Source organism: Oryctolagus cuniculus, chromosome 3 (genome assembly GCF_964237555.1).
Source record: "Oryctolagus cuniculus chromosome 3, mOryCun1.1, whole genome shotgun sequence".
In the NCBI taxonomy this organism is placed as follows: domain Eukaryota; kingdom Metazoa; phylum Chordata; class Mammalia; order Lagomorpha; family Leporidae; genus Oryctolagus; species Oryctolagus cuniculus.
In genome coordinates, this window is record NC_091434.1 from 132,752,495 (window position 1) to 132,776,106 (window position 23,612).

Here is a 23,612-nt window from a genome sequence, read left to right on the forward strand (position 1 = left end):
GATCTGGGCCTCTGCCAAACCACACCAGCTCAGAGGCTGTGCACACGTGAGCCCTCCACAGAGAACTCACTGTGGAGTTTCTCTGTTGGTTTGACTTTGGGAACCTTTGGTCATCATGGTGCTTTAAAAGGAATTATTTGATAAGAGGAATCTTTTTAATCTCTGCAATCACACTTAATGTCCTATGAAATACTCAGTAGGCAAGGGTTGAATTGCTTGATTTTTGGTTCCAGTTATGCCTTTAATAGTGGTGTTGCTTTGAGCAAGTGACTTAGTGTCTGTAAAGTCCCAGTTTAGGGATTCTATTACACCAGTTCTGACTCTATATTATTCAGTGGCATATGAAAGAAAATCGACAGTGTAGAATTCAAACATTAAATATGTAGGTAGTAGTTTCTGAGTGACCTTTGTTGAGTCTCGTATGAAATATATAGCATATGAAAACTGGAGTATGGGGCCCGGTGCTGTGGCGCAGCAGGTTAATGTCCTGGCCTGAAATGCCAGCATCCCATATGGCCGCCGGTTCTAGTCCTGGCTGCTCCTCTTCTGATCCAGCTCTCTGCTATGGCCTGGGAAAGCAGTAGAAGATGGCCCCAGTTCCTGGGCCTCTGCACCCACATGGGAGACCTGGAAGAAGCTCCTGGCTCCTGGCTTCGGATCTGCGCAGCTCCAGCCGTTGCGGCCATCTGGGGAGTGAACCAGCGGATGGAAGACCTCTCTCTCTGTCTCTGCCTCTCTCTGTAACTCTTTCAAATAAATAAAATAAATCTTTAAAAAAAATAAAGAAAGCTAGAGTTTATAAAAACGTGAGCAATACAGATTTGTTCATTTCTGGGAGGTAGTCTTCCTAAGGACAAGTCACATCCACCCTACAAACATCATCCAAGAGTGAAGCATCTGTAGATTGTGTACCTATTTATACTAAAGATAGTAGAGGTAGGGACTACATTTCCCCCAGTTTTACATTGTAAGACATTAACTAAGGTCATCCACTTGAATGTCTCAGTCAAATACCTTACCTCTAAATCACACAGAAATGCCCTATTCTCAACCTTCTTTAGGAAAAAAAAAAATACAGTACAGCATGTCTGTTATATTCATATGTACAAAATCAAGCAATTGATTATTTATTGCAAATTTTTTTTTTACGAAACCTGAAACAAAAATGGCAGACAATGGACAGGGAAAAAATGTTAATCCTTACCTACTAATTCTGAAAATTTATGCAAAAAAGTCTCTAGGGGTTCTTAGATCTCATTCCCAGAGATTCTGAGATACTCCATTAAAACTAAGTAGCCAAGGCCCGTGCCACGGCTCACTAGGCTAATCCTCTGCCCGCGGCGCCAACACACCGGGTTCTAGTCCCAATTGGGGTGCTGGATTTTGTCCCGGTTGCTCCTCTTCCAGGCCAGCTCTCTGCTGTGGCCCGGGAGTGCAGTGGAGGATGGCCCAAGTCCTTGGGCCCTGCACCTCATGGGAGACCAGGAGAAAGCACCTGGCTCCTGGCTTCGGATCGGCGCAGCATGCCTGCTTCAATGTTCTGGCTGTAGCGGCCAATTGGGGGGTGAACCAACAGAAAGGGGAAGACCTTTCTCTCTGTCTCTCTCTGTCTCTCTCTCTCTCGATGTCTAATTCTGCCTGTCAAAAAAAAAATTTAAAAATTAAAAAAAAAAAAAAAAAAACAACTGAGTAGCCAGGGGTAGGGGAGTTCAGGGTCTTAAGTTACAGCTTGGGACTCCAGCCTACCTTATCAGAATGTCTGGTTCAAGTCCTGAGTCCCCCACTCCTAACTAATGAGCATTCTGGGAGGCAGCAGACGATGACTAAAGTGCTTTGGGTTCCTGCCAACCACACGGGAGACCTGGGTGGACTTCTAGGCTTGGCCCAGCCCCGGCTATTGCGTGCATTTGGGGAGTGAAGCGGGGAGTGAAGCAATGAGTGGAAGATTTGTCTGTCTTTTCAAATAAAATGAAAATAAATAAAAAATGTAAAAACAAAAAATAATTTGCTAAAAGAAAACACATACCCAAGTGAATTTGATATAGCTCATCACAGATAAAGCTATTTAGTTTTATTTGTGGTTTCATACATACATGTTTCCTTTTCAATATGCCAAATTCCTATTAATTGACTATGGGCATATAAGTGACAATTTGAATTAGGTTATTTATAATGTACAACTTTTTAACATTTTATAAACTGAAATTTGAATTTTCAGTTTTCCAATTATGTACAATTAAAAAAGGCTTCAGCTAGAGAAGAAAACTTATGTGGACATGAACTCTCTAATCATTGGGGGAATCCTCAGTAACATTTTTGCCTTAATTTCACATTCGGCTTTTATGTGGGACAATCAAATTGAAAAATTCCCCTGGTAGCCCTTTGAGGAGGTCACTTGGTGAGAAATGCTGAAGTTTTAAAAGCAGCTGGTGTAGAATGTTTCTGCTGAAGTTGTAAGTTTGTCTCAACATGCTCAGTTTGAAAAACGAATTATAGCTTTCATCCATTAACTTTGCAATTAGGAGCTTATTAATACTGACGAGGATTGAGGAATTTCATTGAAAATTGATGATCATACTAGTAGTAAACTATTCACACTGTTTCCATCTTCGTTTTTTAGAACAAAGGGAGCTTTAGAATGCAGGGAAGTTGAAAAAAAGGGTCCACAAACTGAAATTGTATCCACAGCAGATTTGTTATCATCAGTGAAACCTGAGACCTGTGAGCTAGGCTTTGCATTTTTCCATCATGCTGCTGTGGTACTGTGTGACTTCAGATAAAGATGCATGTTGGATTTTACATGAGAAAATATGCAAAGAAGAATACTGTCAGCTTATTGGTCTGGCTGTGAACCAAACTGCAGAAATTATTTTAGTTAATTTAATGGATATGATATTCAAATGTAAATAAGTAAATCATTACACCTTTCTCAGAAACAAAAAAAAAAAAAAGAAAGTATGAATGAATCCTGCAGAGATAATATTCTAGTATGAGCAGAATTCACAGTATGATATTATAAATGGAGTTATTATATTTTGATAGAGAGTCAGAATCCTAGAAGGCTTTCTGGGCTGGCTGTATGTAGGCAGTACCAATGAGAGGCAGTGTTGCCTCATGCACAAAGGTATGTTGCTTAAAGCAAACTGACCGAAGTTCCTATTCCTATTTTACCTTTACAAATTAGTTGTGCCAAGTTACTTATCTTACCCAAACCTTATTTCTCTCATTTGTAAAATGCAATTAATAATACTTCATTTGGCTATTATAATCAAAAGGGAAAATGCAGTTAAGTATTTAGCATAATGTTCAACACAGCAATATAAGGATGTGATAAATGAAAATTGTTAATATCATCATCATTTTAGCCAGTAAAGGATTGTCTAAGAGAGATGATGTAATTTTAGCATATAGTTTCTGTTACATTAATTTATGTCATAGGATTTATTTTGTCTTCATTTCTTTGACTATTTTGTCCTACAATAGTATATTGTGATATAATTTATCATAAATGTAGAATGAGACTTTGATATTTACATGGAATATGTTTCCTCATTAAAAATAAAGTGACTGATTAAGGAAGTGGTAGTTTGACAAACTGATTTAAAAAGTTAGCTGAACATCACCTTACCACTCTCCTCAACACCTATACAAACTGTCATGTTTGCATTAAAAATATGTGGGTGATAACTTCAGTATGAGGAACAAGCATAAAATTATATGGATTTGGTAAGTGAATCAGTTCAGCTATTCACATGACAAATTGGTTGGATAAATATAGCCTAGATTCATACCTTATAATAGGCATTTTATATGTTTTTCATTCAAGAATTGCTATGAGATCGTCTGGATTCCAGAGGTATAGGCTTCTAGAAATAGAAAATAGTGCCCCCTTGATGCTAAGTCTTTAATTTATTTGTGTTTTATTCTGATGTAGACATGCAAATGGTTACTCTCCCTCCCTGAATAGAGCAGTTGATGATCTGTGGAACGCATCATATTCTGGAAGTAAAACTTCATGTAACAAACTTCCGGAAAAAAATTTCATTTAGGAATTTTTATTCATTTCAAAGAGCATTTTACTTTTTTGAAAGTCAACATCTCTCCTAGAAATGGTTCTCAAAACCATGTAATTACATTTACCTGTGTTTGGCTTTAGCAGTATACAGATTGACTGATAGTTTTGATTTGTTTTGTGTGTCATTTTCTCCTCAAGACTAACTAACCAGGAAGGAGATACCAAAGAAGTTGCTTTTATGTTGACACTAGATCCATTGATGCTCCTTCCTATGACTTGGAATACTTTGCCCATGAGTTTTCAGCAACTGGGAAGCATCTCTGAGTAACTGACTCATCCCATTTTATCCAGTTTTTGAGATCTTTGCCAAGTATCTGTTTATCGAAGTGCTAATGCTGTCAGACAAACATATGGACGAGTAGGTAGAACAACATACAATTTTTTTTCTCTAAGAATAGATGTTAGTTGTGTTTGTCTTATTTAATTTGGGCATAGCCTTAGCTGTGATGTAAATTAAATAATAGAGATTTTAATTTGCAGAAAGTAAGCTGCAAACAGTGTGGTGTTGTGCAAAGAACAAAGAAATTGGAAGGGCAAGGGTTACTAGATGTGAGTTCAGGAAGGAGGGAAAAGGGGTTATTTGTTATTTGCTCAGAAATAGCAAATACAGTGATGAGTACTATACCCATACTATCTCCTACTCTCTGGCATAGGAAAATCATTGCCCCTCCACATCTTTGCAAGTCTACAACCACACAGAACTTCACTCCCCAATCGTAAAGGAAAGATGATTATCACAACTATCTGAACTCCAAGGTTGCTGTGAGGATCAACATGCTCTGTAAACAGTAGAGCTGTAAACACATATTCAAAATTCTTGTAGATATCTTTTCCATCTCCAGAATTTTTGAGTCAGTTAATTATTATTATGTTAAGCAAAATTTGGAGAGCACATTTACAAACAGAGGGCAGTTTGCCAAAAGGAAAAATAGAGGACTTTGAAACTATGGAAGCCTATCATTGCCTACAAGGGCTCTCACTCTAACTTTGGAAACAAAATCGTAAGGCAGGATGAGGCAGTTGGAGGAAAAGGAACACTGCTAACCTGAGGATATATTTATTGTTTTCCAGAGTTAGTATAAGCCAAGCAAGGATACTGAGAATGGACGAGGTGGATAAAGAGGACATGTGTTAAGTGCCTTAAAGTATTTGCAGTGAATCAAAATAGTAAAGTTGTGGAGTATCTTTGTGAAACTCCATGATATTATTATTGAGATATTTTAATAACAATGCGTAACTCTTTATGACGGCACATGGTGGACTGTATCCAAAAGATAAATTATGGTTTAACGTATTTGGCTGTTACTATTACTATTACTGTTACTACTACTATTACTATCACTGTTATCTTTGAAAGATAGAGGAGGCATATCTTTAATGAAATGCTAGAGAAAGCATTCTGAGTATTCTACCCTGGGCCTCTCCAAGAAATAGTTGGATGAATTTAAAATAATAATAATATATATTAGATTCCATTATAAAGATGTTATACCCTTTAAGCCTCAGTTTCTTCACCTATCAAATGAGCATATTAGAGTAGCTACTAAAAGTCATTTTCAACTCAAAAACTGTTCTATGGAAGCATTTTTCCCTTTTCCATGTTGAAGCTATGTAGTGTCTTAAAAAATAGCCCTCCCGTACCCTTTTCATGGCCTAAAGATTAATTAGGATGGTAGCAAGCTGGTATTTGTACGCAAACTTGACAATTATGCAAGTATAATAGATGGCCCGGTAGCTGCTATACTGAGATGAGCATTAAATCTCCTTTACTAATCTGGAAATCACCTCAAATTAGCATCTATTGAGATCTTCTTCCTCCCCACCTCCCCCCATCAAATTCAGGAAAACATTTGTTTTCTTCCTGTTACTTTTTCCCATGTTCTGGCATCACCTCCTCTGTTTACATTAACATTGGATAGCCTTTGGCATTGTGGCCAAAGGAAAAATGCCATCATGTTCTACTGCTAACTCCCTGGGTGTCTAACTAGACATCACATCATCAGAAGGAGCCTGGAGAAATTCACTGAGCTCTGAGCAGGACCTGTGTGTAGTTGATACACAGGGAAGCTTTCCTAAGTACTCATCACATAGCTATAATTAGGGCGCTTTTACCTGTGACAGCACTGACAGGATATACCTAGTATTCACCTGCTTTATTTAGTTTCCTGTACCAACGAGTGACACCGAAGTAGCTAAATGCCCATAACCAGGTCCACAAGGAATAGTTAAGTGGACTGAAGACACATCAAGTGTTTCTCTAGATCGACTGGAGCCACATGTTTTAAATTATTCTTTGGGGGCATCCTTACTGAGGAGAGAAGTGGGGACTCATTTTTTTTAGCATGCTTCCCCCTTCAGATTCACCAACAGCTTCCTCTGCCTCCTCCAGGACCATCTTCAGAGACTGCTAATTAAGTAATAACAATCCAGTCATAAAATTTAACTTACATAAGTGTTTTTCTAAAACTCAGTTTACAAACCTTCCTGATCAATTTAATTGGTTTGCAGTGAATACCACAATGCCATATTACCCAGGAATTTTACACCTGAAAAATAGAGGGGGAGGGAGTGAAACATCAAACCTATTTTATGACAAAAGCAATAGCTGTGAAAGAACAAAGAAGCAGTGAAATCCAGTCATGACTCATAAGTTGGTCGCCTTTTCTTCATAGGTCCCTAAATTGCTGGCCTAGAAAACTGGTAATATTGTCTTTTAAGCCATTAACAACAGCAACCACTAGCACCACCAAGGAAAAAATTCCATCTACTCATCAGCATTCTAACTCAGCATGTTGCCTGTGACAAGTGACACCCTGACAAGCTGGTCCTCTGGAGCTTGTCTTTCCAGAAAGCTGTTATTCCTGGTAGAGTTACAGGACTCGGGGAGACTATGTATGGTTAAGTCTTCTAGGCATGCCTGTATGTCCATTGCCTGGCATTGGTAGACATATGTTGATAAAATAACCAAACCCACTGGCATACACGAAGTGACAACACTGGGGGCCTGGCATGACTGTATTTCTCAGACACAAGTGGGTACATTACTGATCTCTGTAGTACACAAAATGTGTGCCTTGACTAAGGTTGAAGAGTTTATCCACTGTACTTGGGTGTCGTTGATTTCCAATTTAAAATTTAGGCTGGGCCTGATTTAAGAATGTGTGTGCTTCGTATGAAAAGTTTCCCTGGATGAGGTCGACAACAAACTGAAATCAATGCTGCAATGCTACATTATATTCGAGTTTGAAATTGGGAGGTTGCGTATCCCCTTCCAGCCTTTCCTCTTGGTTTAGAACTTAGAAGATACCTCAAAAATAACAAATCTGGCTTGGTTTAGAAGCAGCACTTCTAATGGATAGCAGAAAAGCAAACAAAACACCTTTTCCTCTTTGAAATGAATCATTTTGTTTTTCCTATAGACTGCATGTGGTGTTTGAGGCAGAGCGAGCAAGGCTGCCAATATTGCCAGCAAATGCTTCGGCACCTTTCATTTTTCACTCTGAGCAGGAACCCTCTTCTTAAACTTGTTCATTTTACAGAGGGAAAATCGAAGCCACTGGCATATTGTCAGGGCTGCTTTATTGTCATTACTTACAAAGGTCATTGGAATTAATTGACTTCTTACGCTGCATATTGTAAACTGACTCATTTTTGACACATTTATGGGAAAGTGGCAGGATCTAAGTGGCTGGTGATTGTCTTTTGGTTTGGGCTTATATTATAAACTCAGAAACCAGTAACAACACTGAAATCACGGTTGTGGGGGGAAAACATGACACACAGTTTCAAAGAAACAGACTCCATTAGCTGTTTGGTGAGTTCAGCTAGAGGAAGAGGGGAGAGAGTTCTAGAAGACAAAATGCAAACAACTAGCTTTGTTTTAATGCCTTCCTAGGACCCAGTAAAGGGGGTAGCAGATGCCTCTTTGAGCATCCTCTGTTTGGTGGTGCCCAAGTAGCTGGCTTCCTTTTACAAGACTGCAAGTAAAAATTAACCAACACTGTACCCCGTGAATCATCACTCCCAGGACACTCTTCGAGTTTCCTGAGAGTAATTCTGTCTCAAAGGCACTGCTTCTGAAGCTGCAGATGAAAAAACACAGGAGCTGAGTAGTATTTATAGTACCAGGGCACACTATTTTCTAGGTAGGTATTTTGAATCTTTACTTTGTCCCTTTTGATTTTTCCCTTTTCCACTGAATTCGGAAGGCTCTACTCATATTCATAGCCTGCTTTCACTAAAATTAGAGGCTCGGAAACAAGGACATATTGTTAAAAATGAATAAATTAGAGCTGCAATAAGCCATCCAGCTCAACCACAGCGAAGGGAATATAGCGGTTGGTTTGAACAAACAATCTTCTTAAATAGGAAATGTGCTTTAAAGCCATCCTGCTGTGATCCTGTTAATTACCAAAGAAGATTAGAACTCTTCTGGTTCATGGGATCCTTTTACCTAGAGTGTGGCAGCTCCAGCTGCATTAGCAATCACAAATTTGCACTGTTCCTTCAGACCAGCGAGGAGATGTTATTAAAGGGAAGTCGTTTACCCCAGTCCGTAAGATGTAGCCTGGCAGAAATTCAATAACTGTTTGTGATATGCTCATTCCACCACTCTGCTTAGGGCTTTTAGCTCTTGACATGCAGCAACATTTGCCTTCATCTCCATCCATTGGATGAAAGGGAACAAAAATGCCCCACTTAGGGGGTTGCTTCCAAAACACAGAACGGTGTGTGATCTGCTTTTCATTACAAATGATGTGAAGAAAAATGAAAATCCCCCGCCACACATTCTCTCTCTGCTCTCTTTTCCTGTCCGACTCTCCTTAATGTCTCCTCCCCACCCCCCCCAACCTCCAGCTTTCTCTCTCTCACTGTCCCCTTCTCTTCTCTCTCCCTCCTCTTTCTCCTCCTCCCAACACTGCCTTTTCTCTCCCACTCACATCCTCTGATAGGCATTCAAGCTAGTAAAATGCATGTTGGAGAATCCCACTAACACAGCTAGGCACACACAGAGCCACAGGGGTTTTGCATGCGAATTTCCTCTCAAAAGTAAAATGTAAAGGAAAAAAAAAAGCTTTTAGAATGCAGACAAGGAGAAAACCTCAAAGGAGAATTTAGACGTAAAAACATCAGCATCAGCAAAACAAGAAATAGAGCACGTTGAATAGATATTGGTATTTTCAACTTACCTTGCAAAAGCAGTTTCAGCGCCAGACCACCTCCAGTGTCCCTGTGTGCTGGCTTCCTCAGTTCCTTGGTTGACATAATCACATGGTGGTATTCTTGTCCAGGTATCAGTAGGTGCACATCTCTGTGTGTGTGTGTAATAAAGTGCACACAGATATGTGCTACAGATAGACACACATACAAGCAACCTTAGCTCTGGATTCTAAAATATAAAAGCAGGCAGGCGGCTGCAGCTAGAATTCTCTCTTCTGCCTGGAACTCCTTTCAGTCGGCAGGCTGAGGCTCTCAATCCAGCGAAGAGAGATCCTGTGAGCTGGTTTTATTTCCCCCTGTTTCCATGGTGGTTAGTGGTGCATCGTTCACCCGATCAGCTGTCACACTGACATGGTGCTGCCTGCTCAGCGGTCATTAATAACTGAACACCCTCCACTCCCCAGAGAGGAGCCAATCGCTTCAGACTGCCAGGATGTAGCACTCGCAGCTGCTCCAGTCTGGTTGGCTGAAACAACCTGTCTGTTCGATGACACTGCTGCTTAGGATACAAATAAATGAAACGGGCTTGCATATTTTCCGAGGAATCATTTTCCTTCCTTCCCTTTCCTCCTCCTCCTTCTTCTTTTTCTTCAGGGGGACATTGGGAATTTTTGCCAAGTTTTCCCATTTTTAAGTTAACCGTCGTACAGACTAACTGTGCTTTCACTCTGGAAACAGGCAAGGCACACTACTAATGCGGATTTCCCAAACATTAGAAACACCTGATAGAGACTCAAGCCTGGTAGTCCCTCTGTGCAAAGTTCAGGGATGGTTGCATCGTTTAATAAGAGCAGCTTGAAACTGTTTTGAGTGGCATTTGGTTCTCTATAGATCCCACTTAATTTAGCATATGTGCTTGCTGTTCAATAGCACTTTTTTTTTTTATAGCAATGACATTTCTTATCTGGACCAGAATTTTAAAAATAAAGTATATGTTTGCCTGTTTATAACACTGGCATTTGAAGATGTAGTTTTTAAAAAGGTGTGTTTCTAATTATATTCACTCACTGCTTCTTATGTGATGTGATACATCTGCCAGACACCTCCAAATGGGTGCAAGTAGAGGATGGTTTGTATGTGTATCTGTGTGTTTTGGATGTATGTTTTATACTCTAAAGAGATATTTCAACTATTATAAATTAATTCCTCCTCAAAAAGGACTCCTCCTTATTTTTAGACCCATTAATTTTGAATGTGTGTTGAAGAGGAAAATATACTCTGTAAGCCATATATGTAAAACACTTTATGAATTTCCAGAAATTTAGAAAATTTAGAAGCATAGCAGTGTGTTTCTTTCAATCTCAAGATAAACACAGAAAGCAGTTTTTAAAAATGCATGTTTCAGAATCTTAATTAGTGTACTAGAGAAACATCTTGTTGAGAAGAATGTTACATGAGGATTAATTTATCAACAGGTCAAAAGCAGGCTGGATTCATGACTCCAGCCCTAGTTTAGAGATACTACCCTCTAGTGGATTAAAAAGAAATGACATCAGATTTACTTCCAAAAAACCTTAAAAAAAATCAAAAAAAAAAAACAAAAACAAAAACAAAAACAAACAAAAAAAAACAAAAAAACAGCTTCGTATCTAATTGCTCAAATGTTTATTGCAATCACATGGACCCATTGTTTGCAGTTGTTATCTCATAATACCAGAGAATTTTAAAAGCTCTAGCTTTGTTTTTAACCACCAAATGGAGATAGCATTGCAGCACAGCTGGAAAAGCCAGTGCTTAGGGCTCCCATATTGTAGTGCCTAGCCGAGTCCTGTCCACTCTGCTTCTGATCCATCTTCTTCTTAATGCTGTACTGGGAGGCAGCAGATGATGGCTCAAGTGATTTGTCCGCTGCCACCCACATGGGAGATCCCAGTGGATTCTTGGCTCCTTGCTTTGGCCTGGCCTAGCTCTGGTTTTATGGGCTTTCTGGGGAGTAAAACAACAATTGGAAGAACTCTCTCTCTTTCTGTTGCTCTTTCATTCAAATAAATAAATAAGTTTAAAAAATTAACCACCAATAGTTTCAGTCTGTAATTTTCTGTAAAAAATTTCAAAATGCTTTTTTCTATAAAAATTTATTCAAATTATTTGAATTAAATGTTTGATTAAAATAAATTCAAGACAAAACTAGCTTCTCAAATAACTGATTGACCCTCATTTCACAATGTTATTATGTTTTATTCTTTTTTTTAAAGTATTTATTTATTTGAAAGACAAAGTTAGTTACACAGAGAGAAGAAGAGACACAGAGAGAAGTCTTCCATCTGCTGGTTCACTCCCCAAATGGCCATAATGACGGGGGTTGGGCTAGGCCAAAGCCAGGAGCCAGGAGCTTCATCTGGGTCTCCCACTTGTGTACAGGGGCCCAAGCACTCAGGCCATTTTCCACTGCTTTCCCAAGCACATTAGAAGAGAGCTAGATTAGAAGTGGAACAGCCAGGGCTTGCACCCGTGCCCATATGGGATGCTGGAACTACAGGCAGCAGCTTCACCTGTTGTGCCACAGCAACAACTCCTAATGTTTTATTCTTTATGCTTTCGTGTTTACACAGAAAGAATATCATCAACCTATTGTTAAGGATTATGCTTGAGTGCTGGGAATGTTGTGTTGGAATCTATGTATAACTTTATGTATTTCTATAATGGTAATAATTATTATTCTTACCTCTTAATTTTACTCTCTTCATCTCTAATTTCTAATATATCTTGAATCATTTCAATACTTGTAGGATTTATTTCCTTAATATGGAAGAATTATTTTAAAATGGTGAAAAGTATTTGAAAAAGGAATTTTAATTTTATCTCATGGTTCCTTAAGTATTTCATTTTAGTTGATTGGTATTGATTGCATAGCTGACAAATGCAGTAATCAAGCCAATTTGTATAATGCACTCTCACAATGAAGGTACATTGTGATAGTCAAACAGATACATGATTAAGCTACTTTTTTGGCTTTTACATGAAAGTAACAATCATGTCTTGTATTTGAAGTTTCACTGTCTTACTCTAAGAAAAATCTTTTAAGTTTAACTTTAGTTAGATAGGCATACTATTGTAAAAACTGCCCTGTATTATTTCTCAGGAAGTTGTTTTCATTAAACGATCACTTTTTTTTTTTTTTTTTTGGAGGATGGGGAATGAGATTGTTGTTTCTACAGTTGTCTTTTTAATATATGTCCATGCCAAACTCAAAACATTTACTACTTATTTTTTTTTAAACTTTTATTTAATGCATATAAATTTCCAAAGTACGACTTATGGATTACAATGGCTTCCCCCCCATACCGTCCCTCCCACCCACAACCCTCCCCTTTCCCACTCCCTCTCCCCTTCCATTCACATCAAGATTCATTTTCGATTATCTTAATATACAGAAGATCAGCTTAGTATACATTAAGTATGGATTTCAACAGTTTGCTCCCACACAGAAACATAAAGTGAAAAATAATAGATGATTTTTTTAAATGATGATGAAATCAGAGCAGACCTATTGTCATGTTTAATCCCAGTGAGAGTCAAGTTGGGAATTGATAATTTCTTTTTTTTTTTTTTTTTTTTTTTACAGAGGATCAGTTTAGTATGCATTAAGTAAGGATTTCAACAGTTTGCACCCCCATAGAAACACAAAGTGAAATATATTGTTTGAGTACTCGTTATAGCATTAAATCTCAATGTACAGCACATTAAGGATAGAGATCCTACATGAGGAGTAAGTGCACAGTGACTCCTGTTGTTGACTTTACCAATTGACACTCCTGTCTATGGCATCAGTAATCTCCCTATGCTCCAGTCATGAGTTTCCAAGGCTATGGAAGCCCTCTGAGTTCTCCGACTCTTATCTTGTTTAGACAAGGTCATAGTCAAAGTGGAGGTTCTCTCCTCCCTTCAGAGAAAGGTACCTCCTTCTTTGATGACCTGTTCTTTCCACTGGGATCTCACTCGCAGAGATCTTTTGCCAGAGTGTCTTGGCTTTCCATGCCTGAAATACTCTCATGAGCTTTTCAGCCAGCTCCGAATGCCTTTAGGGCTGATTCTGAGGCCAGAGTGCTATTTAGGACATCTGCCATTCTATGAGTCTGCTGAGTATCTCACTTCCCATGTTGGATCACTCTCCCCTTTATTTACTCCATCAGTTAGCGTTAGCAGGTACTAGACTTGTCTATGTGCTCCCTTTGACTCCCAGTCTCTTCACCATGACCAACTGTGAACTGAAACTGATCACCTGGAACAGTGAGATGGCATTGGTACATGCCACCTCGATGGGATTGAATTGGAATCCCCTGGTATGCTTCCAACTCCACCACTTGGGGCAAGTCAGCCTGAGCATGTCCCAAATTATACATCTCTTCCCTCTCCCATTCCCACCACCATGTTCAACAGGGATCACATTTCAGTTAATTTTCAACACTTAAGAATAACTGTGCATCAATTACAGATCTAAACCAGTCATATTAAGTAGAACAGATAAAAAAACTACTAAGAGGGATAATGTATTAAGTTGTTCATTAACAGTCAGGGCTATGCTGATCAAGCCACCATTTTCCATAGTGTCCACCTCACTCCAACAGGTTTCCCTCTTGGTGTTCAGTCAGTCGTCACCGATCAGGGAGAACATACGGTATTTGTCCCTTTGGGACTGGCTTATTTCACTCAGCATGATGTGTTCCAGATTCCTCCATTTTGTTGCAAATGACTGGATTTCGTTGTTTCTTACTGCGGTATAGTATTCTAAAGAGTACATATCCCATAATTTCTTTATCCAGTCTATCGTTGATGGGCATTTAGGTTGGTTCCAGGTCTTAGCTATTGTGAATTGAGCTGCAAAAACATTTACTACTTATTTTTATAAATTTAATAGTATAGCATTACAAATGGGACTACAGCGTGGGAGAGATAGCAACACAGGCTTTGGATGAGAAGGATGAGATTCTGTCCTTTGGCTATCAGTTCCATCCCGCTTCAAGGGCATTGGCTGCTTAGTACAATCAGTGTGTGCATTTCAGGTGCTTTTGTCGTGTATCAAGGAGGTCCGTGATCTGCTGGAATATGAAAGGTGGCTTTCCCAAAAGATGTGTGGAAAGTTATTTTAGCAGTCACATCTATTTTGTGAAGCACCATATGCAGACATTCAGTTGTAGTGTGGTAAGGATTCATTGCTTCTGAATTAGTACAGTGAATGGTCATTAAGTGAGAACATGGGATTTGGAACTCTTATGTTCTAGGTCAAGAAAGTAGTTTAAGTGTAGAAAGATGTTGTAAGACAGCCTGGAATAGAGCCCCCTCCCATCTTCCACAATTTCTCCACTATATAACCTTATCATCTACTGGAGAGTAGACAGGTTCTTGGCTTTTTATTTTTCTTTTTTCTCGCTCCCTCCTCCCTTTATTTTTTTCTTTTTCTCAATTTTTTTTTCTTGAAAAGTCTACTAAAACTTCAGAGAAATTTCACTTTGCAAATCAAACCCACCATACTGCATGAATGTGCATCTTAACTGCATTGTAGTAAAAGGCTGTAGGGTTTCCCAAATAAGTACTCAGTTTTAATGAAAATGCATTGAAAATTTTTTTTCATTTGTCAGGTAGAGTTATAGGCAGTGAGAGAGTGAGACAGAGAGAAAGGCCTTCCTTCCTTTGGTTCACTCCCCAAATGGCCACTATGGGCGGCGCTGCACCCATCCAAAGCCAGGAGCCAGGTGCTTCTTCCTGGTCTCCCATGCGGGTGCAGGGGCCTAAGCACTTGGGCCATCCTCCACTGCCCTCCCAGGCCACAGCAGAGCGCCGGACTGGAAGAGGAGCAACTGGGACTGGAACCCAGTACCCATATGGGATGCCGGCACCGCAGGCGGAGGATTACCCAAGTGGGCCACTGCGCCAGCACCACATTGAAATTATTTTAAAGCATAAAGGAATAATTACAACATTAAATTATGTTTAAAGAGTTTTGCTTTCACCATCTAATAAGAAAATATTGGGGTGCAATAAATATTCATGTATTTAATGGTTGAATGTATTAAATTTTCACTGGCATGTTGTTATTTCATCAACTCCTGGGTATTATTTTCTTGTGTGCTTTTGTTAGAAAAGTGGTGTGGACAGTGAGCGGACTTCAGGACCTGAGGCTAGACTGCCTAAGTTTGAATTCTTACCTTGTTACCTCTAGCTCTGGGATCCCAAGCTTCATGTTAAGTATCTCTGTGCATCTGTGCATTTTGTTTTACTGCTAAGATGAGTATAAGCATTAAAGTTGTTAATATCACACAGAGCTTAGAAAAATGCCTGAAATATAGTAAGCCTGGAAGAATGTTGGACGTCATCATTTATGTCATTATTATCATCATGGTGACTTTTATCGTCATCTGCTTCTTTTGCTTCCTCTTTACCACATTTGATTCTGGCTTTCCTCCTCATGTTGAATGCCTTTTCTACCTTCCACTCCACCCCCTTGACTCTTACATGGCTACCCTGTTTCTCTTCTTCTTGAAAAGTAGAGTGACAGAGAGGGAAAGACAGTGAGAGAAACAGAGAAGGAGATCTTCCATTCACTGGCTCACTCTTCAGATGCCCATAACAGCTTGGGCTGGGCCAGGCTGAAGCCAAAAGCCAGGAATTCCATCTAGGTCCCCTATGTGGGTGGTGAAAACCCAGGTACTTGAGCCATTGTCCACTGCCTCCCAGGTCACACATTAGCAGGAAGCTGGACAAGAAGCAGGGGCAGGACTTGATCCCAGGCACTCCAGTTTGGGGAGTGTGTATGTCAAAGCTGGCTTAATCCCCTAAGCCACATGCCCGTCCTCCTACCCCTAAAATAAGTGACATTAAATAAACCTTCCTTGTGGACTCTTCTCCAACTCTGTGACAAGATGTAATTTCTGATCCAACCACAACAACATCTTTATCAATTTGATAGTTTACCACTCTTTTGGTGTGTTAATCATTTCTATAATTTCACCTTTTTGTTATTCTGGTTTTCAGGATCCTCCTGGAGGGGGTGTATGTCTTATTATGTCTTTAAGTTCCACAGTGTAGGAAAAAAAAGTGGAGAAAGCAACATTTGTTGAATACTAACATATGTCTGTATGTGTTTTTAAAGACATTTAATCCTCACAACATTTTTCTAACATGGATATTTCTATCCCAGTTTGACAGTGTGGAAACATTGCCTGAAACAAATTAGGTTACTTGCTTAATGTCACAAAACTATTAAATAATGAGGCTAAAATTTGAACTCAGCTCTGTCTACTTACAGAGCTAAGGCTATTTCCACTATACGAGGCTCTCAATATTCATTTCTAAAATAAATGAATGCTTGATTGATGGCTTTGCCAGCCAATTCAATGTAGTCAGCAACAAGGGACACCAAAAATAAAATACTATTTTTAAAAAGGAGTGGATTTTATGCACTAGACAGTGGGTGCTTTTATATAGTTATGGTTGTTCAGTGTTGATGATAGAATTTTTATTGCTGTCACGATTTGAGAAATAGAGCTCTGAAGAAATGCTGTGCCTAGTTGGAAAGATGAGTTTTTATACTAAGAAAGCTAAGCACATATGACTGAACAACTGATGACGAGGTCTAACATTGTGCTAGGAAGGTCTTCAGTGACTTTGTCTTCTGTATTCCAATTCTTATTTTGTGTATTTAAATAACTTGTTTATTAGAGAGGAAGTGAATGAGAGAAGGGCTTCCCATCTACTTGTTCACTCCCCAAATTTCCCACAATGGCCAGAGCTGGAGCAAAGATAGGAGCTGGGAACTCAATGCAGATCTCGCATCTGGGTGATGAGGGATGAGGAGCCCACCACTTGAGCCATCACTGCTACCTCCCATGGTCTACATGGGCAGGAAGCTGGAATTGGGAGCCAAAGTTGGGAATCGAACCAAGACACTCTGAAATGGGATATAGTCAGTTTAACCTGTATACCAGACATCTGTACCCTTTAGTCTAATTTTCTTAGTAGATTTTCTCTCTATTAAGTTAGAAACATGTTTTAAAGTGAATAATATTGGTTAGTGTTAAGAATGTTGAACTAAATCAAGTTGGGTCATAATTTTTCTTTGCTTTTTCCAAGGGATTTTGGAAAATATAATTGGATAGAAAAAATGAAATGTTTATTTATTGAATTCCAGGTCTTATTTTCAATGAAGGCTATGACTCCACTTGAAGAACAAAAGTATTTTACCACTAGGAAACTTACACCCAAGAACAAGAAAGCTGTCAGATGTGAAAGGGATAAACCTCTGTTTTTCCATCTGTCTCTCCATTCTTCCTTCTCTTCTCTTCATCTTTCTCTTCAGGTCCAAAAGATCTCTTATCTTGGCATCTCTCTGTGCCTTTCTCCATTCTTTTTCTCAGACAATGGAATTTTAACCCCTCCTCTAGCCATGTGGGGGAGAAAAGTTGCTCTTACAGTTACTCTAAAGAGCAGAACGTAAAATTAGGCATTTTGCATGATCTAGATCTGTTAAATAAAATATTTACATAGCATAGAAAGCAGATAAATAGCCAGATATAATTGAAAAGAAATATATAAAGAAAATTGAAAATGAATCTTGATAAGAATGGAAGGGGAGAGAGAGCGGGAAAGGGGAGGGTTGCGGGTGGGAGGGAAGTCATTGGGAGGGGGAGCCAATGTAATCCATAAGCTGTACTTTGGAAATCTATATTCATTAAATAAAAGTTAAAAAAAAAAAGAAAAGAAATATACTAGTTTTCTTTGATTGGATAATGGGTGATTTTTCTCTTTATAGTGTTTTAAAATATTCAAACTTTCTACAGTCAATTTTTATTATTAGAAATTATAGTCATTATTTAAAAAATAAGATATGAAATTTCTCCAGAGTTGTCCTTTACTTCTATTAGAACTCTCTTGGTTAGTAGGTTATCTAGCCTATTAAACTTGCTATTCAATTCCATCCACAATATAATCATTAAAATTTCAATTCCAACAACAACAATAATAGTAGATAACATTCATGGAGAACTCATGTTGTGTCAGTCCATTAAGAGGTTTTCTTGAATTGTATCATTTAGTTCTTATATTGGCTACTATGTAATCATTAATCTCATTTTACAGATCAGAAAACTGAGACAGTCTGGCTGAGTGTGCAGTCATATAGTTGCTCATTGGTAGTTGGCAACCAAACCAATGTCTGTGTGATCACACTCTCATATTGGTAATTATTACACTTTATTGATATGTCCCCTGTATTGCTGTCTAGTCTTTCAGTCTATTCTTCACTCTCAGCATGTCTCATCCATCAGCCATTTTCAGTGCTTCGTCGTTTCCCTAAACATATCATCTTGCAATGTCAGATGTTCATAGCTCTATAAGCATACCAGTTCTACAAAGATTCTGCTCAAAAATAAAATCCTGCCCTTTAGAAAGGCTGTCCCACCTCCATGAAAATAAAGACTTACCTTCTTTTATTACTCTTTAAATTTGCTTTTTTCTATCAAATATACTTTGTTAAGAATGTATTTTGGTTTTGAGTTGTTTGTGCCTAGATAGTAAACAGAAACTATGTCCTAATCACTTTGTATTTGCAACAGTACACTTACTATATTAAGAGGTCATTGAGTGACTAAAGAAATCAGTTGCTGCTCCCTTCTGTGTGTTCATTTTATTCAAAAGATTTGAGTAAAACCAGAGGATCATTTACTTAAAAGAAAACCTAAATCAAGAGAATACACTTGAGGGGATGGATTTTTGTCAGATTGATGACTTCAGTTACTTATAAGATTATTCATAGCAGAGCTATTAATTATGAGAGAATAGAGTGCATCTCTTGAACTGGCCTTTTTCTCTGCTGATCTCTTCTACCTTTTCATCTTTTTTATTAGTAGTTATTAAACATAGTTTGGTTCATATAACTCTACTAAGAGCCTCTAAGTTCTAGGCAAACATTTAACTCTCAGAACCAAGATGACATGGAAGCTATGTGTTAATTCTAGACAAAAATTAAGAACCAAGATGACTGGGGCTGGTGCTGTGGCATAATGGGTAAAGCCACTGCCTGCAGTGCCAGTGTCCCATATGGGCGCCAGTTCAAGTCCTCGCCGCTCCACTTCCAGTCCAGCTCTGTGATATGGCCTAGGAAAGCAGTAGATGAGGGCCAGAGTCCTTGAGCCCTTGCACCTGCTTGTGAGACCTGGAAGAAGCTCCTGGCTCCTGGCTTCATATTGGCCCAGCTCTGGCCATTGTGGTCATCTGGGGAGTAAACCAGCGGATGGAAGACTTTGTTTCTCTCTCTCTCCCTCCCTCTATGTTACTCTGCCATTCAAATAAATAAATCTTTAGAAAAAAAATGATGGCACAGCCTGAGGTAACAATTTGCTCCTGATGCAATGATCTTATGCAGAGTCTGTTGGTACTGTCTTGGTTTTCACATAGATGCTTTTGCAAAGGTGAGCTAATGAAAATTATTGCTTAAGCCTAAGTAAGAGATCAAGGCAGTGATTTCTGAGAAGAAAAAGCAAACTTTTTTGTCAGTAAAATATTTAGGTATCTAGTTATATTGCACATCTAGAAGTTAAAAAGTCATTTGATTTTTCATGAATATTTTATGTCACTTTTGCTTGACTTTTACTAAATTGGAGAACAAAGGTGGCTGTTATCATACCTATCTGATTCTCTCTCTTCATTGATGAACAGAACAGAAACCCCAGAGCTAAAGTTTTCTGTCTAATCCTTTAGTGATCATTCATGGAGTTATTCCTTTTAGTTCAGGGAAAGTGTTTTCAAGAATGAAAGCCAATTATTACAGCTAGTATGATTGACAGAATAGATGGATTCCTGTAGCAACTACCTACATTGCCGTGTCTGCTGAATTTCCAGCTGTAAATGTTAAAGTTGTCACCAAGTCTGTTTTACAATCCTGTTATCTTCTATTCGGACAACACGAATTCTTCCCTTCATTTTCTTTTCTCATATTCTAGGGGTGAGCGTGTTGTGTGTTTCGTGTGTGTGTGTGTGTGTGTGTATGGGGATCATGTTCCTGCACTTCCTTGGCCTTCCCAATTCCAATTTCAATCCATTCATCATAATTTTATTCTTCCATATGGTGCACACCACTCTACTTCCCCAAATTGTCATCATCTTCCTACTTCTCAGACTTGCGACTTGATATCTGGTGGACAGTGTTCATTTCTACTTAAACTGTTGCTAAAATCTTGCGAGATTCTGACTTCTAAGTATGAAACCAGCCAACAGTTACCCAATCTCCTTAACTGAAAATACCTGGCTTTCACTTGCATTTCAGAGACTCGTTCCCAGGATCCTTCCCCTGATCTTTTTTGGTAACTGGAATTCTTCTACTTCGGAAGTCTTGAACTTCAGAATATCTCTTTTGATATAACCCTGTACTCATCTGGCTATTTTAGAACTCTGCTATCCCTACATTTGGTTTTTGACACCACAAATACCTGAAATTTTTCAAGGTCGATTATTTACTGGTTGCCCTCAGCTATCTTGTTCTTTTCATCCTACCAAAACTGATTGTCTAAACCACTACCAATCTCTGATTCTCTTGCTCTGGTCTCCCACCATACCTATCCAATCAGAACAATCGGTCAACACTGTGCTTTTTGTTCTCTGCGCCTGAATGAGGCCAAGTGTTCCTGGAAGAAATCACACAGTGGCGCACCTTGGTTTCCACTATAAACACTGAGTGGTATGTTTCAGTCAGGTTTTCAGCAGTGTCCTTCTATCCTTATATTTGTCCTAAGTCATCTCTTTATCCTCTTTTATTCAAAGATGACTGGAAATTTGCACACTCAATTTAATATTGCTTTTCAAGCTCTCAACTACTCTGAAGAAAATGGCATTGAACTCCTTTAATTTTACAACTTCCTGTTTTTGCTCAAAGTCAGCATTATCTCTCACTTTTAGTTTCAAAGAATGAGGCACTTCCTCATTGCCAGTCTGTTTCCTTCTCTTTCTCCCCTCAAATTTATCCACTTTTGTGTTTTCAGCCATGTGTCTCTAATAGTCTTTCTCTCTATCTTGCAATCATCAAATTTCCACAGAATCTATAATTGGTATGCTTAATTATTACTTATATTCAAATAACAACAATCCTTGTTTTAATCCTTAACCCTACTCCTTTCCATCCTTATATAAGTTTATTATAAAAAATAAATGCCTCATATAAGTTTATTTAAAAAGCTGTCAACAATTGCCAGAACTATAATATACAGCTTCTAATCCAACCATAGAACTGAAATTCTGTTTTGGAATCTCACCAATACCTTCCCAGTCTAGTCCTGGCACACCCAAGCCAGGTGCCTAGTCCTTCTCAGGCTTGTCTAAACATTCTATCTGCTATTATTGTGGGCTCATCTACCTCTTGAGTACTTACCATAGGTTTGCCTTTTGCCTACTACTCTCTTCAGTACTATACTCTACTTATATACTTATTGCTCTCAAATCTACATCAGTGCTCCTGTAAATAAAATTCTTCCTTCATGTCTACCTATCTATATATTCCTTTAATTTTATAATAAATATGTCTGCTTGCACAGTTCCCAGGCACTTACTCTTATGACCAAAATTGAGCTTTTAAGCTCTCCCTAAACTGGCTTTTCTTTTATTTTTCATTCCTGTTGTAGTAACACTACCTTGTTTCCCAGAGAATCCCAGGCTCTTTGACTCTCTTTCTGCTTCTTATCCAGCATCCAACCAGTTACTGAATACTGTTGGTTCTCCTCCCAAATTTTCTTTGTTCAATTATATTCTCTATCTCCTAGGCTTTCATCTTCTTATTTGGTGGCCACAATTGCTCCTCACTTTCCTGCTTCTAGATCATCCCTTCTGCATCATCTCCTCTGCTTCCTGTCACATCCTTCCTACCCCATCTTCTCCCTGCCCCCACCATAGTTGTGGGGAGCAACTCGGACTAGACTGTTACTCGAATTAAGACTTATTCTATGCATCTGCTCTCCCACAATATGGCGCTGGGAGAGGAGTAAACAGCTTCTACACAGCTGCCTCCAGTTCAACCAATAAACTGTAGGACCTGCTCCTGATTGAAGGAGAGCAGCTTACTCGGCGTGTGGGTAGCAGAGTTGGGATTGGTGGAAGAGGACTATAAAGGAGGAGAGAGACAACATGCACCGGGAACACCTGAGGAACATCTGAGCAGCCCCTGAGAGAGCCGGCCGGCGGTGTGCCGCTCCCCCGCGGAAGTGGGGAAAGTGGCAGGGGGAACCGCCCTTCCACGGAGGTGGAAGGGTCAGTAGCCAACCCGGGAAGGACCAGCAGCAAACCCGGGAAGGGCCGAGCAGACAAAAGAACAGCGCAGGGTCCTGTGTCATTCCTCCACGAAGACGGGGAGCGACAATAGTCAGGCACACACTCTGCTTTAGCAGTGCTACCTCCCATTTGTCACTGGTTAACCCTCAATTCAATTCTCTTTTAAGAAATCTGTTCCCTGACGTGAGAATGGGCTTGGTGCTTTGCCTTTGGACTCATAACAGAATAATTGATCAGGATGTATATAAATGGATGAGTGAGTTTTAAGTAGAAGTTTGATGGATAAGAAAATAAAATACAAAGTATTTCAGCATAGTAGCATTCTGTCTGTAAATCTGTAATTGTGACTGTGTAGACTAGTACAAATGTGAGCAAGGGTGTGTTTTGATATGTGTGTGAGATAGTTAGCCATAAGCTGTGACCAGCAGGGTCAGCGATGCATGCTCTTGATGCCATAGAGAAATGATGTGGTATATTTGAGCCAGGAAGAAACATCCATCACAGTTTCCACTGATACAGTATTTTCTTTTGATGGAAAATTTAGTATTGCTGTTATTTTTGTCATATTTATTATTGCTGCTGTTCAGGGAAATACAAATGATTATCCTTGAGCTGTCCACATTACACAATGGAATAGATCAGAATTTGAAATATGTATTGCCATGCAAATGCAGGAATTATGTATGCTGAAATAATAAAAGTACCTAGAACAATAATAAATAGCACTTGTTGAGTTTGCATGCAAGACACTCATGCTTGGTAAACACTGCGTGCATTCCGTTTTATTCTTAGAGTACTGTAGGCAACCAGGCAGAGACTTCCCACTTTCACAGAAGAGGAAACTGAGGTTAGTTAACTGTGGTAGCTTCAGAGCTACTGAGGGTTTAGGGTTGGAATGCAAGTCAGACCCCAAAGCCAACCAATACCCTTAAAACTGTCTCCTCTTCTCTCCAAATGTCATCTCGAGCCCTTTTTCTCATCTTCTTTGCATACTGTAACTTTTGCTTCCTATGTTTATATGTAACCAGATTGATGCAACACATTCATGGTAGAATGTTAACATAGT

The 23,612-nt window shown here is 39.0% G+C and overlaps 2 protein-coding genes across 6 annotated transcripts in view; one reads left to right on the plus strand and one right to left on the minus strand.

Annotated features, from left to right (window-relative positions):
- The window catches only part of LRRN3 (leucine rich repeat neuronal 3), a 35,538-nt gene extending 24,671 nt beyond the window's left edge, over positions 1-10,867 (minus strand). The window contains exon 1 of the mRNA XM_002712044.5: positions 9,265-10,867. The gene's annotated coding sequence lies outside the window, so the exon portion shown is untranslated. The remainder of the gene's footprint in view (positions 1-9,264) is intronic.
- The window catches only part of IMMP2L (inner mitochondrial membrane peptidase subunit 2), a 1,099,135-nt gene that overhangs the window by 552,127 nt on the left and 523,396 nt on the right, over positions 1-23,612 (plus strand). The gene's annotated exons all lie outside the window — the stretch shown is intronic.